This window comes from Lissotriton vulgaris, chromosome 4_1 (assembly GCF_964263255.1).
Source record: "Lissotriton vulgaris chromosome 4_1, aLisVul1.2, whole genome shotgun sequence".
NCBI lineage: Eukaryota > Metazoa > Chordata > Amphibia > Caudata > Salamandridae > Lissotriton > Lissotriton vulgaris.
Genome location: NC_141691.1, coordinates 150883513 through 150903124, shown reverse-complemented (window position 1 = coordinate 150903124; position 19612 = coordinate 150883513). Strand labels below are relative to the sequence as shown.

At 45.6% G+C, this 19612-nt stretch overlaps 1 protein-coding gene across 1 annotated transcript in view; it reads right to left on the bottom strand.

The window, feature by feature from the left end:
* Window positions 1-19612, bottom strand: part of AMOT (angiomotin) — a 240953-nt gene that overhangs the window by 102379 nt on the left and 118962 nt on the right. The gene's annotated exons all lie outside the window — the stretch shown is intronic.

The following is a 19612-nucleotide window of genomic DNA, read 5'->3' as shown; positions in this document are numbered from 1 at the left end:
GTCTTAACTGTATTCTAATGTGTCTCTTTCAACATAGCACTGGCCCTGGGCCTGGTTAGGCAGAGCCCAGGGTCAAGTCAAAACCAGTTACCACCAGTATTGGTCAGCAAAAAGTTGGGGGTTGCCCAGGGCACATGATGACTTTGCAACATCAATACAAAGGTCAAATAGTATAAAGTGCTTATGTAAACAGTTTGAATCTTATATAGAAAATAAATATTCACAATCACCTAATACATAAAATATCCTACCCTGCAGATCGTAGTTAAACAAAGAATCAAAATTACACCACATTTCACATGTTGAAAACATAATAAGTAAAACATATTCCTTCGAGCGGTCTATGCCCCAAAAAATATGGTTTGTCGACGCAGCGTTTCGGTGAATTTTACATTAGTGGCCTTTAGTCGATAGGTGGGTCCCCACTACTACCGGTTTCTAAAAACCCGATGAAAAGGGAATCTTTTATTGTTTAAATATAGACACTATGTCCCTTTTCTTTGTGTTTTGCGAAATATCAGTTAGATCATATTCATCCTCTGCAGAATTTTGTGAATATTTCTAGACATTCGAGGGCATCCTCCACGCCGGCAACTGAAAACTCAACAGTTCTGCATTAAGAATGCAACTTCCAAGCCATAAAATTGACCACGATCCAACTTTGATCCAGTAACACGACACATTCAGGGATCAAAATCATAGCATTTTTAATACTGAAGACCAACATTATCCTTACAATCCACCTGCTCCCTCAAGACCGACAAAAAACGTCAGTAAAGCAGAAAGCAAACTTCTACTTTGAGTTCCCTACTCGTTCTGGGGTCTTTGGAGGGACATCAAGGCACTTTAGAGCCACTGCTGAGGGGTCATAAGCAGAGGTGGTGCCGGGCATAGGGTCCGGTTTTAATGCATGAGTACAGTCTGTCCTGCAGGCTAGTCTGATTTCCTTGTACTACTAAAATTAACTTTGCACTTGTCATGGTATTTACTGCCAGGTCGAAAGGTCACACTGGGTTTCGGACATTGCCGTTTGTCCATAGCAGTGGTAAATGCCTCAAAGTATACACTCCATAACAAAGATTTATTTTATTTTTATTTTATTTCTTTCGATTTGTATAGCGCTCTATAACCCAGGGGTCTCTAAGCGCTTGTCCAGTAAGCACCGCAGGAAACCAAAAAGACACTTCCCAGAAATGTATAGCCCTCCCCAGGCCTTCTGGAAAAGAACAGTCTTCAACCTCTTCCGAAAGGACAGCAAATTAGATTCTTTGCGCAGGTCCGCCGGTAGACTATTCCAAGCCGCTGGGAGGGTGTTCGAGATGGCACGACCGCCCACTGTCGCCAATCTGAAACGAGGTTGCATGAGAAGAGTTGCCTCAGCAGATCTTAGCACCCTTGCAGGTTTGTATGGAATCAGGCGGGTCTTAATGTATCTTGGTGCCTTACCATAAAGAGATTTATGTGCAATGCATAACCCTTTGAAGAGCACCCTCTGCCTTACTGGGAGCCAATGTAGCTCACGCATAAGTGGGGACACATGCGTGCTCCTGGGTTTCTTATGAATGAGCCTAGCGGCATCATTCATCACCATCTGAAGTTTGTCTAGGAGTTTTTGGGGTAAACCCAGATAGAGCGAGTTGCCGTAGTCCAGTCTTGCAAGGATCATAGCGGAAACCGCCCGTCTCAGTGTGGAATGGGACAGTAATGGCGCAATTTTTCTAAGTTGACGAAGCAGGCCAACACAAGTTCCTACCACCGTGGTAACTTGTTTCCGCATGGAAAGCTTGTCATCCACATAGATGCCTAGGCTTTTTACAGCCACTGCCGGCTCCGGAGGCGGTCCAAGTTCCCTCGGCCAGAATCCATCATGCCATGGATTGCCAGCGATGGTAATAGGTAGAACTTCCGTCTTGTCCGGATTAATTTTTAGGGAGTTCAGCGACATCCAATTAGCTGTATGCTTCAAGATGGTTTGCAGATTTGCTGGCGCCCCAGGCGTATTATCCATTTGGATAATGATTTGGGTGTCGTCCGCATAGTTGTATACCTGACAATCCATTTGATTCAGGAGTGCAATCAATGGTTTGAGATATATATTGAATAACAGGGGCGACAAAGCTGACCCCTGTGGCGCTCCACAAGAGATTGGTGTTGCAGTAGAGAGCAATTCTCCCAGCTGAACTCTTTGTGTCCTCCCTTGTAGAAAAGAGGCAAACCAGGCGTGGGCTGTGCCCTGGATGCCGAAGTCCCTCATCCGCGACAGGAGTTGTTTGTGACAAACGGTGTCAAACGCCGCGGAGAGGTCTAACAGCACCAGGGCGCCGGGTATCTTCTTGTCTGCCCTATTCCGGAGCTCATCTATGATGGACAGCATGACCAGTTCCGTGCTGTGATTTGCACGGAACCCCGATTGGTTTGGTTCCAACAAACCGTTCCTTTCTAGATGGTCAGAAAGGTCGGCCAAAACATGCTGTTCCAGCACTTTGGCCAGGAAAGGGATCTGGGAAATAGGCCTAAAATTTTTTAGGCATTTCACATCTGCCCCAGGCTTTTTTAGCAGAGGGATCAACCTTGCTTCCTTAAAGGCAGTGGGAACCTTTCCTGATGCTAAAGATGAGTTCAAAAGATTCAGCACCTCCTCTTCTATTCCTGGCATAGCCAGTTTGAAGACATCAGGGGGACAAGGGTCAGCCTGGGAGCCAGACTTAACTCTCCCAATGAGCAGGGCCAGTTCCTCTTTCGTAATGAGAGGAAGGAAATCCAGAGGTCTATCCACCAGCTTTTTAGCCGACGTGGTCAGTGGGGGGCAAGCATGTATGGGAGTGCATGCAATTTCCGAAGTAAGATCTGTAATTTTGCTGGTGAAGAAGTTCTGAAATCTCTGGCAGTCCTCTAAAGTGAACTCCGGCCTTTGTACTTTTACTTTCTTGAGTTCATTTAGGACTCGGAAGATTTCCTTTTGAGGATCTATAGCTGTGGTGATCCTTTCCTCATAGAAGTCCGCCTTCCTAGCTATTATTGCCCGCTTATAATTCGCTAATTCAAGCATATAGATACTTCTCGCCTTAGTATCATAGGCTTTGCGCCAAGCTCTCTCCGTCTTGCGCAAGGCTCTCTTTTTCTCCCTTAGAGAGTCGTTGTACCAAGGGGACCTCCGGCCTCTATTTACTAGATTGACCCTGCGTGCTGGCGCCACATGGTCGACCGCACTTCGAAGTCTCTCCTCTAGGTTACTACAGAGGGCATCAGGATTGTCAAATAAACGGGTCTGAGAAGAATTCGCTAGAAGATGTGCCACCATCTTTCCTCCATTGATGTTCTTCCATTTCCTCACCAGCCTCTGGCCTTCAGCCGGTTTCGTTTTATGTAAGTTCAACAGGAGGTTTCCCTTCAGTAAGTGATGGTCCGACCAGACACACGGTTGTGAGGTCGTCGGTCCCTGTACCGGCATTGACGTCCATACTAAGTCAAGCATGTGACCTTTCACATGTGTCGGTCGCCTTACTTGCTGGGTTAAACCTAGCGAGGATAATGCCTCGTCAATGTGGCTAGCCTGCCCTTCTCTTGGGGTAAGTTCCCAATGATAATTGAAGTCTCCCAGGATGACCAAATTATCAAACCTCGAGCGCATGTCCTGCACAAGTTTCAAAAATAAATCCGGGAACTCCGGCATGGCCCAGGGAGGACGGTAAACTACCAGGACAGTTAAGCAATCTGTCCCCAGTCTAAGTTTAACACCTAGAACCTCCGCCCCGCCTATATCCTCGGCCAAGATTGTTTCTCCACGCATACGGTCAGCAAAGAAAAGTGCCACCCCTCTGCCTCTTTTCTCTCCCGCTCTATTGCGATGTAGGACCGAGAAGCTTGCCGGTAGGGCAGCCACCAGATCCGGTAGCGAGGAGTCCTCCAACCACGTCTCCGTGATCCCCAACACATCGAATTCCCCATCCTCCAGCAGCAAAGATCAAACGTAGATAATAATATTAGCGAAGCATCAAACTTTCTTCACCAGGAAGTTTGTTTTAATGGCGCGTTACATTCTGGTGCTTCGTGTGTTTCTAAGCGCTCTGGGGTTTTGCCGAAAGGAGGCATTAGCTGGTCGGGACAGAAAGGCAGTATTTTCGACCACATTTTTAAGTAGGCAGTTTTGCTACTGCACTCGATAGAATTCAATTCAAAGCTGTCCTCCCATTCTCTTCTTTAATTTCATTTAATTCCTTCTTCCTTAATTTCCTTGATACCATCCGTCCCATACTTCCTTGCTATGCATTCTTCTCAATTTTCTTCCACACCTTTATTCCCATCATTCCTTAGATACCATCATATATTTTCCTTCCCTTCTTTCTCTTCTCCCCTTACCTCCTCCGTCCCTTCTCTCATTCCTTTTTTGCTACCTCCCCTTTTTTCCTGGCCAACCTTCACCACCTTCCCTCTAATGTTCTGTCCTCTTGTCCCTTTCTTCAGTCCTTTCCTCACTACCATTCGGCTCCTCTTTTCACAGTACACCTAAGCAGCAGAGGATATGATCACACAGTTCACTGTGAGAGCCCAGGCTATTTAAAATGTCATGTCAGGTAGTGAAATTCTTCAGTGTTATTGCACCTGCTGCCTTTGCCCCGCAGTTGAGAGGATCCCCCAAACTAAAACTCTGAATAGCCAGCCAGCCTATTATCTATGCTTCTTGTAGCCCACACCAGTTGTTACATTTGTGGAATCCGCAATACACATGTCCAATGTGCCCTGAAGCTATCTTATAGAAACCGAGCCATAAATTGCCAAAATGCGAACCAAAATATGCTCTTTACTGCAGTTTTCGATGGAATTTGTGCTTAACCCATTGGCTGCTTCGAACGTTCTGCGCCAGTGCTGAACGTTCGAAGAAACGGGTGGGGCCGCGTCGGCCAACGGACATGCGCAGCACTACTGAGGTGGTGCTTGTGACGACCGTTGGCCGACAGCTGCAGCCAACGGGTTAATATAAATGATTGTAACAGAACAGTTTGCATTTTGATGGTAAACAGTGGGTGTGGACAGCAGAAGTCCTTAAGCAGCCGGGCTGCCCTGTGCATCCCATCGTATGTGTTGTAGGTGTATATGAAGAAGCCTATGTAGTACTATGTAGTGCTGAGATACACAAACCACAAATGTCAGACATGGTGGGTGACCTCGTTGAGTTGTAGGAGATCCACTAAAAATGGTAGCCATGAAAAAAGGCCTTAAGTTGGAATAATGTTATGTCTAATATAACCCAAAGACAAACTTCACCTATGATTAGACAGCTAAGGTAACAGGAAGAGACAAAAAATTGGTTGACTAAAGGAGTCACATTGGCCATTTGCCAAGGAAAATAACTCTTGGCAGAACGACAGGTTCATTATCTGTCAGTCAGGTGCATTCCAAAGGGGTTTATTTAAGTCTCGAGGCAAGAAAATCAAACTTGCAAGGGAGGGTGTTTGCAGCACGCCAAGAAACCGGGGACACAAGTGTGAGATCACTCATGCGTTTAGTAGCATCTCTTACAAAAGCTGCATTGTAAATACAAGCAAAGGAAGTCCATGTGGGTATCTCCATGTGTTCTATTGCTTACTTTCAAGTTTCACACATTAGCCCTGAATTTTTAAGCATAACAGGAGTAGTCTTCTAGCGTTCAAGCAGAATCCTGCGATTTCATTCCACAACTGACCACACTGCTGTAGTAGTACTTTGCAAAATCCCATGGATTGCCAACAATGGACTCCACAACTCGTACCGCAAAGACGACTGCAAAAAGGATTGAGAACTATACCTTACAGACTCCTTTTATTAAACCCATGCGAATACAGTTTCCCACATATACCCACATGCAAGGGGCAGTTACCTATACATAATATGCATTTTATAATTTTCCAAAAGTGGGATAATGCATCAAATTAAATATGCCTCCTTTTAAATATTACATCATTTGGTTAGTACATTTCAAAATACCAAATCATTTGTATCACCTCCTTTTTAGGTCTCGCCAGCGAAACCTATTGTTGTTGTTTTGTTTCCCAAGGGAGACATACCGGTGCACGAGCCGCTCAGGGTCTGTGGACGCTCTTTGTGCGCACACACACAGCGTTACTGAGGCCGGCCGAAGGCACGCACACACGCGCATACACACACAGACAGACGCGCACACACACCACTGCCGCCGCCCCCCACGCACACACACACACAGACTCACACATACACACACACCGCCGCCGCCCCCTCCCCACGCACACACAGACGCACACATACACAGACACCACCGCCCCCCCCCACACACACACACACAGACGCACACATACACACACACACAGCTGCCCCCCCCGCCCCCACAACTAAGCCCCACTTACCAAGTGTGTAGATTATGTGATAGAAATCAGCATTAAAATAATAAGTGAGGTTGGACTTCTAGCAAATAGCAGTGACTGCCGTTATCACGTGAACACCAAGTAATAGCACAGAAGCCAATAAATACCCTCAGGATCTATGGTCCACTCCCAGGCATCCTCTGTACTGTGCCATACGTACTCCTGGGACCTTCTCCCCGTCAGGGCGTCGTACTCACCTCTCCCTCCGCCTCCTCCTCCTGTACCCACAATTGAGTATCCCGGGAAGTCGAGGGCTGCTCTCCGTCCATCTCTACGGGGGTGCAGCTGGCTACCTCCATTTAACTCTCTATTTACACTGCCGCCTGCGCGCACGCCTGTTAGAAGCCAGCCCAGTCTGTCAGTGCTGTCCGTACGTGTGACGTCAGATCGTTACGTGTCGCGTCGACTGTCTGACTCTTCGTCAAGGAAAGTGTCCTGCTGTAGGAGTCAGTTCGCAGAATAGAATGGCAAGGGCACGCTTTCTTAACTCACGTAGTGCTTCGTTGAGGTAGCCGTCAGTGTGTGTTTAGTGCCTTTAGAGTAGCATGTAAAAAAATTCAAGTGGCGGTGAAGGGTCGCCAAAATTACCACGCCTGGAACATAGCTGCCACGGTTTCAGATTGCAATGTGGGACATGTTCATAATTTCAGTGCAATTATGAGTGACATTTTAATGACCATGAGTGACACTTTCTCGTGTATTAACTCAAGCAATGAAAAACAGGGAAACATATCAATATCATACATTACATCCATTTGAGCATCTGGGCTGGAGTTCTGTTTTTTTTCAAGTATCCTACATAGTTTAGGTTTGCTGAGCTATGTTCAAATGCTAGTCTTTACATTACCCTGTTTGATACATGTATAATTTTTTGGTGTGCCATTAAGCTTGTCTTGATGGCATTTAGGCCAAGTTCATTGGTATTTTATACACCTGCCATGCCTAATTTGCAAACAAATAAAAAACCGAAGGAGCTCATACTTTTTCTAAAGAGGCTGTCACTCATGCTGCCGAATGTAGAGGTTCATGAATACCAAGGCTTATACATTTTGATTTCACGTCATGCTTCTATTTTCAATCAACCTGCACTTCCTGTGTTCTTATCTCACTCTTCTTGTAGGTTATTTTTCATTCCTGCTATCTTCATCTGTCACTGTTCCATTATCTTCCTCTGCTTTCTTCTTGCTCCCTTTCTATAATTCTCTCTAGTAGTAACTCTGGACCAAAATATGGTGGAAGAAAAATAACTCAGACCCCAAAAAGTAATTCCCTCCACTACCAAGCACCTGCATAAATTATGCACTGTATACGGGACAAAGATGAGTCAGAAGAGGAGGAAGGCCTCCATCTTCCCACCTTAACACACCCACACACATCCCTTTCCTTCTGCACTGCAGCTCCCTCTCTTATTTCCACTAACTCAAACACTTTCAGCCGTGATGTGCTCTTCTGTAAAGATGTAAATGTAAATGTAAATTGATACTTGCATAGCACACTACTCACCCGCAAGGGTCTCAAGGCGCTTGTACGAATACCGCTGTGGAACCCAACCTGGCTTTCCCTGTGAGACGTCCACTCCTGGGCACCCCCAAGGTGGAGGCCAGGCATCCTTAGCGTTGTGGGGGCCGTTGTGGAGATTAAGCAAGCTATTGCCCAGAGTTGCAGAGTGGGTTGCCCAGAGTTGCAGAGTGGGACTCCATGATTGGAATAGGCACAGAGGCGAGAATTATCAGGTCCGTGGAATTTTGAGCCCAAGACCCGCCGAGGCGGGGAATTGAACCCTGGTCCCGGGCCAGACCTCTGCATCAGGGTCTGCCGCTCTAACCATTGAGCCACACTTCTTTACTCACCTTACAGTTATCTTACCCAATGCTACCCCTCCTTCAGGCAAGGAAACCCTTTCCAATCCTCCTCGGGGGCCCGACAAAGCCCTCCGGCTTCCCCTCACCCACCGTGCAGTCTCTCTCTCGTACACCACTCACGCCTGAGCCCAGTAAAGAGACGTGCCCCGTGTATAAACTAAGAATCTCTACTTTGTGTAGAGTGTTGCCAGTGTTTTTTCTCCCCTCGCTGTGATCTCTGTTATTGCAGTTAGCTATAGATGAGCTGCGCAGAGAAGAGCTGCACAGAGATGAGCGGCCTTAGCCCGAGTGAAGGAGGGCTGCTGGCTGGCCGAGGCTGAATTACAACTAACGGCGGCAGACACCAGCACGCAACCCTGGGGCCTCGAGCCATGCCCAGGGCAGACCTTCATGGCCAGCACTGGCTGCAGCTGATCACGTGCTGCCTCCAAGGCCCAGGAGCAAGACACTAAAGTGAAATCAAAGTGCTGTCAGGACAGTCATCTTTCCTCTCTGCAACCAAATCCTCAAAAAAAACTCGGGGCTTTATCCCTCATACATAACCTAAAACATTCTGACTTCCTTGAACCCAAGTGCGCTACATGCCGCCGCTGCCGGCCCGGGCTGACCCTCCTGAGCAGAGCTGTGAGAATGAAAGCTGCAGCTGAGCCCTGAAGACGGTGCGGCCGCCACTCCAGTTTTCACCTGCTACAATGCGTCAGTTGTGCGCAGCAGGCGCAGGTAACAATAGCTCACAGTTTGTCCACTGCATGCTGCCAGCAGCGCACCAGCCTCATGCTGCTTCACCTAATGGAGCACAGCTTCTACTACCGTGGTAGCACTTCACAGTTAGACACCTGCTGAGACACTACGATTATGCGTGACAATGCATTTCAGTGCAGTAATGCGGATTACCACTCTGAAATGCGCCAGTGTCACTCCTGATGCGTGACACTTGGCAGGCCTCCTGGAAAGTGGCAACAAATGTGAGCGACGGCTCTGCTTGTCCTCTTTTTTAAGTCTTGCCTGACGTTGCAGCGCGAAAGCGCTGTCGCCAGCGAGACCTATTGTTGTTGTTTTGCCTCCCGAGGGAGACAGACTGGTGCACAAGCCGCTTAGGGTCTGTGGACGCGCTTCACGCCCCCCCCCCCCACACACACACACACACACACACACACACACACACAGCGTTACTGAGGCCGGCCGAAGGCACGCACACACGCGCGCATACACACACAGACAGACGCACACACACACAGACACATACACACACCACCGCCGCCCACAACTAAGCCCCACTTACCGCATCAGCGGCCTCAGCCGCCACTCCTGACTTCTGCTGCCATCGCAGGGCTCTCCCTCAAGAATGGGAGCCCCGCATCACCACTGGTCCTGGGCCATCCACTCCGTGGGCGCGGGCTTCTCGCAGAAGACGGAAGTCCCGCCCCAAGACAGGCGTGACATTCCCGAACTTCCGGTTTCGGGATGCGCACGCTCGCGGCTTATCTTTTGCTGTTGCTCTTCAAAATTGCTCGACACGTCCGCTGGCAGTCCCCACTGCGACATTTTGTTGTTTTCTTCCTCCACCAGCAAATTTTGGCAGGTGATCACTCTGTAGGCTTTATACCCTCTTGCTGCGCACATCGCTTTCAGTTCTCTACTACTGGATCTTTCCCGCACAGGTTCATCAGAATAGGATGAATTTGAGGGGACTCTGCTCACCTCTGCTACAGCAAGCACTCGCATGGAAAACCCTGTCAAGATAGATATATTTAAAGTCCCCGGCGCTCAGACTAGATACAGAATTGATGATTTGACATTTGCTAACTTATAATAAACAGGATAAACTGGCAGCATATGCGGTTTCTTCCAGGGAGCTTTAATGTACATGCCAATTTTAAATTGTGGCAAGAACATGCCCCCCAATTATTTTTTAAACTCTTTTCTGTACATTAGCACTTTACTAGAGATGGTTTATATTTCTTCACCTGACGATTATGCCGGCCTAGCCTGCTATATGTCCGTCTGTCCCCCTCACTCCAACACTGGTTTCTATGGACTGCTGGAGAAAAGGCTCCACTCAGTAGAGTAGAGTGAGCTTATGCTAGCTCCCCTTAGTTATGTGGGTTCTGCTGAGACTTTCACAGTGGCAGATCTTGGAGACATTCAACTGTGTTCAGCACAAACACCCCATAATATTAGACCAACAAAAAAGTAATGCTATTCTGAGTGGTGCTTCTTTCTATCTGCCTGTTGTGTTATTTATACATTTTTAGGTCTCGCCTAGTTAACGCAGCGCATGCGCTGCTTCGTCTTGGCGAAAATATTGTGGTAGGTTTGGTGCGCAAAGGGAGACAAACCACGTGCATGCCCGGACAGGCAATGTGCACACGCAGGGCGTCTCCTCTCTGGCAATCTTAGCTTTCACGTGCTCCCACCACGCACTCAATTTCGTCACGCGCTCCCACCACGCTCTCACTTTCTCTGTGACTTCACACAAGGCAGACAGACACATGCCTGGCAAAAGATGTGCACATGCACTGTGTAAGGCAGGCACGTGCCCTGTCACTCTTGTAGGAGATCAAAAACATAAATAAATAATGTAATGTTACTAAGAAAAGATACGTGGGGGATTGTCCACGATGGTGGAGCGAATGGACGCATTCTTCCGGTGCTCCATCCCAGTCCATCGTCTAGCACTCTTCACAGTGCCTCTCCAGACCCTAAAATCAGTGCCGGATCGAGCAACGTCAGCGTCCGGAGCAGCAACGCATCGCTGGTGCCTGAATTGACCGAGGCAACTACCCGCCGCGGCCTTCCAGATGATGGAGCTGCCACGGTCGGGCATTAGATAAGAGCAGAGACTGCCGGCGTATAGATTGCGCCTGACCCGGTCAGATAGACATGTGCTTTGCGAGCCGCAGCCCAGCTCCTGGTGGCTCCGCAATGACAGCGGGGGGGAGTGGGATCGGGCCCCCCCAACGCCTCGATATCGGGACCTCCATGAGTGCGGCCTAGCGGGCAGCCGCTACCCAGGGGGCAGATCTTAGCGGGCCCGGCCCTCAGGTACTCCCAGCTGCAGCGCACGCCTCGTCGCTTTGCTCCTGGCTCTGAGGAGGGAGGTAATTTGTGGATGGCCCCTGGATTTGGACGGCATGCCAGTCCTTCCTGAGTATTGGAGGGACCGTTCGCGACGACCAGCATCACAGGCCGGCTATTCACTCTAGGCCTGTGTGTTGGAGCTTCCTAAATTACGCAATTAAGTTGCGGGATATAGCTTTGCTCAACCCCTGCGAATGGCACATCCTGGCCTGGGTCCACCTCTGTATCTGTGGGGCCCCTGTCGCAGCATCCACAACCCACAGAAAACTCGCTGCTATCTCACCCGGCTCCAAGCTATATCCAAGGACCCAAGACCTGCACTGATCGCAGTGCTGTACGCAAGCCCAGGACGACGAGGGGAACCTATGGGGATACCTATGAGACCACATAGCCCCTGTTGGACACCAGAACACTTGCATCAGTTGGTAACCTGGAAATCTGAAGCTGATGGATTTGCGCATTCTTCCTGGAATCTCGACTTGAGAGAGGCAGTGTATGTGACTCGGACACCGGCTCGGGGAGTGGTAAGTGGAGCCTAACGTGATGGCTGCTACCACACAAAAGCGGGAGGTCGCCCATAGCACTGAAATGGTGTCTTAGAAGATCTGGTGAGGCCCTCTGCGCACCACGGCACCTCCTCGCTTGTCAACGCTCCTGTGGGGAATCATTGTCTCCACCAAAGGGACAAGCATTTGCAATGCAATAGGTCTTGCAGTTACACAAGTTAAAGCTATTGACATTGTAAGTTACAATGCCTTTTAGTTATGTTTTTAAAACAAAAACAAATATAAAAGGCCTTGTTATTTGCAATGTCAATAGCTCAAATTCACGTAAATGCGAGACCTTTTGCATTGCAAATGCTTGTTTTTTTAAAGCAACCAGCCTGAAGAAAACATGAAGATGGGAGCAGGTATGAGAGGGATTATAAAAAAGACAGAAAGTTAACCCCCCAGCTAAACAAACAGAGCATAACGAATAGGCTGATTAATGAATAAGGCTAGATTAGTCCGCTACAAACACTATCCAAACCCAGTTGGATGACTATTTTTTTTTCTACACCACTGGACTGCTGAGAGCTACAATGGGGACAATAGGGTATCTCAAGGGTGAACAGTGGCTGGTATAGGCCTTTTTCTCCAATATTCCACTGTTTGTAATTTTGTTTCCCCCCTTGTTATTTAGAAAATCCTACACTCGGTGGGTGGAATGTTCCAACAAAATTAAAAACCTTATGCGTTAGGCTACACCAGTTGTAAAAACCCTTTTTGTTCATACTTTGCATCTCCTAAAATGCCTAAAAACATTCCATACTGGCATTCTGACCCCAGATTTACTAGATAGACAGCACAGTGTGTGTGCAGTCATTTTTTCTCAGCTACTTTTTCCGTTTTGCATACTGTGCCTGTGGTACTGCGCTGTAAAGTGCAGTCAGATGTACTGTCACTACAAGTTGGCTGGTCTTAAGTGCTGTTTGAATAAGGCTAGGTTTTATACGAGAGCTGACCATTAAAACAATGATCCCTTTGCTTCTGAACCCTTTACCCCCTGCTATTACTGCTATCGGTCACAATGCTCTTCTCCCAGAAACCCTGTCCCTTTGAATGCACAACCCCGGCTTGGCTACCTGCTCAGTCGCTTTCACCACTCACACAAGAATTAGAGTCCAACTGTGAATGCTTTTTCCACTTCTTGGGTGCTCTCAGGGCATGCTCTCTGTTGCCTTTTACCTCTGACATCACTAAATCCCATAGCTAGCCATGGCCCACATGCCAGGAAGCATTGAAGCCCTTGGTTTTTGATCCTAAGGGAATGAACACTGGGCTTTCCGAACACTGTCAATGAACTCATTCGGGTCCCAGGGAAAGCCCCGTTCACCAGTATGCACTACAGTTTATCAGTCGGAGTTCTGTTAATTCCCAGTTTACACAGGCCATGCCTGTGCATGAGTCCCAGGGAGGAACGTCTTCCAGGTTTTCTGGCGAGCTCTGACCAGCTTATATTTTTAACAAACATGAACACTCTAGGTGAAAGCTAGACCTTAGGACAAGGACTGTGTAAGGAAATAGACCATTTAGCTGATAATTGTTCTGAGGAAAAAACCAGAGGCTCAACAGAAAAACTTGGTGGCGTTTGAAACTTGTCTGTAGGTAGCCAGCTTTTCCGAGTTGTAGGAAATGTCATATCCTATACAAATCAATAAAAACAATATGTTTATTGTGTTGCATTGGTTAGGAATGCATGTATGTGCGTACACTTTCATATGCAATTGCAGAAATGGAGGACTCTTGCATGACCACCTGCCTACACCGCTGTGCACAATAACATCTACATGACCACTCCTGGACAGTTTGTTACCTGTGTAATAAATATCATGACAATGAACTCTATATGCAAAAATCACATGGATAGCATACAACCAGTTCACAAAGCGCTTCAGCGCCTTCTCAGTGGTAGAAAGTCCTACTCTTGTTTCTGAACTCAACAGGAGAAAATAGAATCTGAATATGGGAACCATCCACTTGGACACAATAGGGACTACCCATCTACTGATCTACGCCCAGGGAAAACAAACAAAAAGAAGGGACTTTCCTCCCCAACCATGCATAATATGTTAATGCACAGCTCCGAAAACATTACTGCATTAGAGTACAAGAATATTGCTATATGGTGGCCCAAATTTAATGAGAATATTTAGCCACAATTGTGCACAGTTGTTGTATTCTAGCATTTCAATAACCTAGTTAAAATGAGTTATCGTGTGTTGACCTAGATATAGAGCAGCAGAAGTAATATATCTTTGGTCAAAATTAAATTACTTAATCGGATCTGGTCACAAATGCTACTCTAGAACTGCAAGCTTTGAGCAAAAGACACTGTCAATTCACACCAAATGGCAGTGGATGAAGGGTCGCTGATTTACGATAGATTACAGCTGAAGGAAAATTAAGGAACAAAATTATTGTTGAAGGAAAATTAAGGAACAAAAGACATGGTTGATCAATTGTTCACAGTGCACATTGTATTTATCCACTTCTTAAAACAAATTTATTTAACAACAAGCCAAGAGAGACTATATCCATTTTAAGTCTGGCTTGTCAAAGCAGCTTTCTCCAACACGTATAACAAATTCTTCAAAATATACAGAGGCTCCATCCAGAGAATAAATATTACATTATTTGCTGCTTGGTGCAACATTCTACATCCCATTGAGTGCTTGCATTAAAATGAAAGAGGGACTATTGTACATGTGAAAAATACATGCAATTATCACACATTCAGGTATTTACCTCCATACAAGCTTTGCACAGGTCTATATTAGCATGCTTTAACAAATGAAAGCCAGTCCTATGGGCTTTTTGTCGGGGTTTATTTACTGAAAACCTATTAATTTAATGAAAAGTCACACAATAAACAAGTTAAGATAACGTGAAATATTTTAGACAGAAGAAAACTAATTGGAAGAGGGCTCTTAATCTTCAAGCTATACCCAAGTAATACATTTAATATTTCTGATTTAAGTAAACAGGGTGGGAACAGCAGCACACACTGATGAATGCCAACTTAAAAGCAAACAACCAGAGCAAATATGTATAATTAACACAAATAATATGCTCGCACAGTCACCACCGCCCTCGCGCAACTGCAATACAGACGAATGGGAATATTTGTACAACAAAGGAATTCATAACACAGGAGTGCCCGAAGCGACTGACACCCAGCAACTCCTCCAGAAAGACCACATTCCACTCGCTTATATTCCAAGACGACAAAGGAATGAGGGCAGGGAGTGGACGTCTCTCGTAAACAAGAACAAACAAGAACAAACTGAAACACCTTGCAGGCGGGCAGATATTTACACCATCCTGATGATGCATGTACATGGGAACAGGATCCCAGGGCCAGGTACCTGCCAGAGCGCTCGCTCGGCCATTCTGGACAGCATCACTTTCCCTGCACTCTGCTCGGACAGATGACATGCCACCTACAACATCCTTCCGCACACTAGTCACCATCCGGTATTTCATTCGCCTTTAATGGCTCATTAGCAGATTTGGCCTGAACTGCTCATTAGCAGAGTTTTACTTTTCCTAATTGCTTGAGAATACTCATAGTCCAGATGGAATGAGCAATTACAAGAAAGTGATAGTACTTGCCTGAAAAGCTATGTTAAAAAGGGAAAGCTTTTGTGCGTCCTAACTAATTACAGGTGAAACAGCCTAGCACTGCATTAGTATGGTGTTTGAAGGAAGAACTCTGCCAAGTAACAATATAGTTGTCATGGCTGCCAGCAAAAAGGTTTCCAGGGCTGGCCAGGTATTGCACACATAGATTCCCAGGGCGGTAAACATAGGGATGAGGATGTGAGGGAGTCAGTCCCAAAAGGAAGAGGGGCTGATGGACTAAGAGCATTAGAGTTACTACGAGGAGTAACCTGTACTTACACTTGCATCCACTTGCCCCTTCCTTTATACTCCAGGGACAATTCTCCTCGGATTGGCAGTTTTGTGAACGCAGTAATGTTCCTCTATATTGCACTGCAAACTAAGCATTGTCTGCAGAGATAACAACCACTAGTCTTTAAAGGATGTCCCACAGCATAAATAGCTGGAGCAGTCTCGGTCTTAAGAGCTTGAGTATACATGCTGTCAAGGATCCCGTAGACCGTCTTCCAGTTAAACAAGGCTAAAGGCACACCCCTTTGAGGAACAGTAAATTAAAACAAAGGAACAGTCCATGTCCGTGGTCAGAAACCAGCTACTAATTCAGTCACTCTCAGACTGTCTCTTTGCCACTGACCCTGTCCACTTTCTTTTGACTAGGTTTGCGCTACACAAATACCACATAAATACAGAGAATATTTAATATTCCACAAAAAGTTCTGCAGACAATGTGTGTTCTAAGCGTAGCTTCTCAATGCAAAACCACCAAGGCTATCAAATAATTACTCTGTGGAGCAGAAGAATTTCATACCACCAAGGAAAGTATCCAGAAGGCCTTTGTCCATCTAGAACACAAAGCATTCTTTTAAGTTTCAAATGAGGATGTGGTAAAAAAATGTTGGAACTAAAGTATGATCATTTAGGGGGAGTGTCTCACCATTAAGGCTCCCTGTTTTCTGTTTTTACCGATTTTAACAGATAAATACAGACAGAAAACAATGTGTTAAATAGATATGGAAATTTAGTTTTCCAACTTCATTTATAAGCAAAACACAAAATAAATATGGATAAATATAGTTAAAATGGGCAAAAAAGGGATATGGATAAATACCGATGGCCAAAAAATAAATACCATTAAACCGGGAGCCCTACTCACAATATATGGAAAGAAATAAAAACGGATTTCAAAAAACTAAACCGTCCCCTTAACACAGTCTATGGTTCTCAACAGAAAATAATTGGTGTTTGCTCACCCACAAAGCACATGTAACAATTAAAATAACAGCAGACTTCACTGTTACCACATTTAGACCATTTAAGGCGGAGGTAAAAAAAAAAAAAAACATAGATTCCATTTGTATGTCAGAACTGCCAAAAAAGAATAACAAAAAAAACTGGTCCCAGGTGCCTGCCACGGAACTGATCTTCCTTTCCAGAACTAAGAGAACAAACTTGAGTCACATGATTTTATATTGACACTCAAGTGATTTGCAGATTACCCCCTGGCAAATCCAGAGGATCAAAGGCCATGACCTCTGGTACTATGTAGATAGGGTCACTAACTGAGAGCAAGGATGCAATCTATTTCTCACCAGCACCACTTTGAGGAACATCTCTGAAGCTCGTGGCCAAATCTGACAAAAAGGTCTTCTCGTGGCGACATATATAAACAAGAGGATGTGTATTTCAGGTTGTAAATTCATTCAATTAGGATCTTAAAAGCTTGAATCCAGCAAGAGTATAGGGCCACAACTCATTCATGCAACAACACTCACAAGAGCAATATGTCATGTGGCTGCGTGTACAGGGTCTTAGCCAGGAATTTAAGGATGAGGAAGATGCCTTTGTACATCTGGGTGATACTGCAATGAATATGTTGCACTGAAGACACCCCATAAGAATGATGTATGGTGATGAAATGGCCTTCGTGTAAAACAGATTTGAAATCTCATGTTCACTAACAGATAAGGAGGAGGCGGTATTCGTCTCTGTATCTGTGATGGTCTGTATATAAATCACTGCCAGTGAGAATGAATTGACACGTACAAGACTCCAATGAAAATGTGTTCCATAGATTGGGGAACTAAGAATTGTTTTTCATAAAGATGAATTATGTACATGTAGAACTGATGAGATTCTATGGTTCAAGCACGTAAACGCCTGGAACTTTTTCTGATACAAATTTATTTAGTATGTATACGAGGCCTATATGCAATGCTGATTTTTCTGAATTTTGTAATGAATTAATGGAAATACAAAATTTTGTTGAAAAAACAAAAGTCTAGTCCAGTGAAGTAGGTGGACTTCATTACTGGTTGACTGGTATTGGGGTTGGTGGCGAAATAATTGAGTAAACGATTTACTACAAGGATGACGGATGCGCTTTAAGCACTTTGAAAAGCGGCCTGAAGATATTTAGCGATTTATGATAGGGCATATATCCTGATTTATTGAGGGCTTTGTACTCAGTGGGAAAAGGATTAAGGGAAGTTTGCTGTTTGATAAAAGTGGTGATCCAGAATCTCTGTTCAATGGCTCTTCATTTCATGACATAACTGGGTAAAGGCCCGCTTGTGTTTCAGAGTTCAGGAAACATCTTTATAAACCCACTTAATCTAAGCAAGTTAATCGACAAAAATGTGCTGGGTCTAAACTTCTGAAGGTTCATGTTAAAAAGAAGACTAGTCACTTTATGCAGCCTAGTGAGCCTCAGGATGCAAGTTAGGCCCTTCTATTCCACAGGGACAATTACCACACCTTGGTAAACACTTGTGTGGTAGAGTTTAACTTGAAGCTAATCATCTACACAGCAAGAATACTGAGTAAAAACCGGGATCCATCAACCTAACTATGTGGCCAAATTCTAGCAGTTTCTCCACTTCTCATATTTTGAAAGAGAAGTCTGGGTGACACTGAAGAGGGGAAATACAAGGTGATGGGAGAAGGTGGACAAATAGTCACATCCCGTACCATTATTGTAAAGGAAGTGGCAACAGGATTGTGGTGGTGGCCTGGACTCTAAGTGAGGTTCTTCCTGCATGCCAACATGACGGTTCAGTGAATTCCAGGCTCATCGCTGACCTGCTGTGACTTAAAGGTTCTTGGCAAGTTCTTTAAATTCGATAGTAACCTCCGTTAATTATAGCACTTACAGCCTGCAAAAAAGATGAATAAACAGCTAAACAAGTTTTTAATACATCTGTAGGTTCTACTTAGCATGTACACTACCATTCAGTGGCAAACCTCAATAAACTGCTTGCCCTAGAGAGCCAATGAGACTTAGGTCCTTGTCACGAAGGGATACAAATTATTCTCCATTTGTTTATCCAGAGGGTTATAGAGACAACGCACATGCATGTTTCCCTACGAAGAGCTAGATCTGGAACCCAGTTCCTAGGACAGTCCCCTGAACAGTGATGGAAGAATTCTGCTTAGATAACTTTCAAACTGGTATCTCGGTTGTTTTGAGCAAAGACTAAATAAAAGTTGGAGCTCTGGCTTCAGTGTTGACCAATAGGTATAAAAGAAATGAAGTGAGGCCGCACACAAGAATGTGACCTGGCCCTCTCGTCTAAACATATGGAAGGCTGTGCAAGAATTTTCAGTACTTTCGCCGTTTGCCAAAAGATTTTCAAAAGAGGGGAAATGCCAAAAAGAAAGATGGCAGGGGCATAACCATACCAGGCCAGTCAAAATCACAAAACAACAAGGTGGCAACACTTGGGATGCAGCTGTCTATTCACATAGTAACATTAACAGGCATGGTGAGGAAGCATGTCCAGTGACGTTTAGGTAACAGCCGTAAGATCCTACAATACGCAGCTCTTGTCAAAGATGGACGCTGACCACATGGCAACTGCTGCAGGCACAAAGGGACAGTCCCTGTGATTATGTGTTATGCTACTAAATGGATATCACAGCCATACAGCGAAATTATACATACGTGACTATGACCAACCCTGGATAAATGTAATGGAAGGTGCGAAAATGTTCGCTCTTAAGCGCTGTACTGCACTCTGAGGTGGTTTCTCTTAAACAAACTGGCCTTCAGATAACCGCTCCAGGCTCTCTACTTACCTCAAGGTGCAACAGCTAATTGGAGGGACCCACATGCAAGGATTTCACTGTTGTA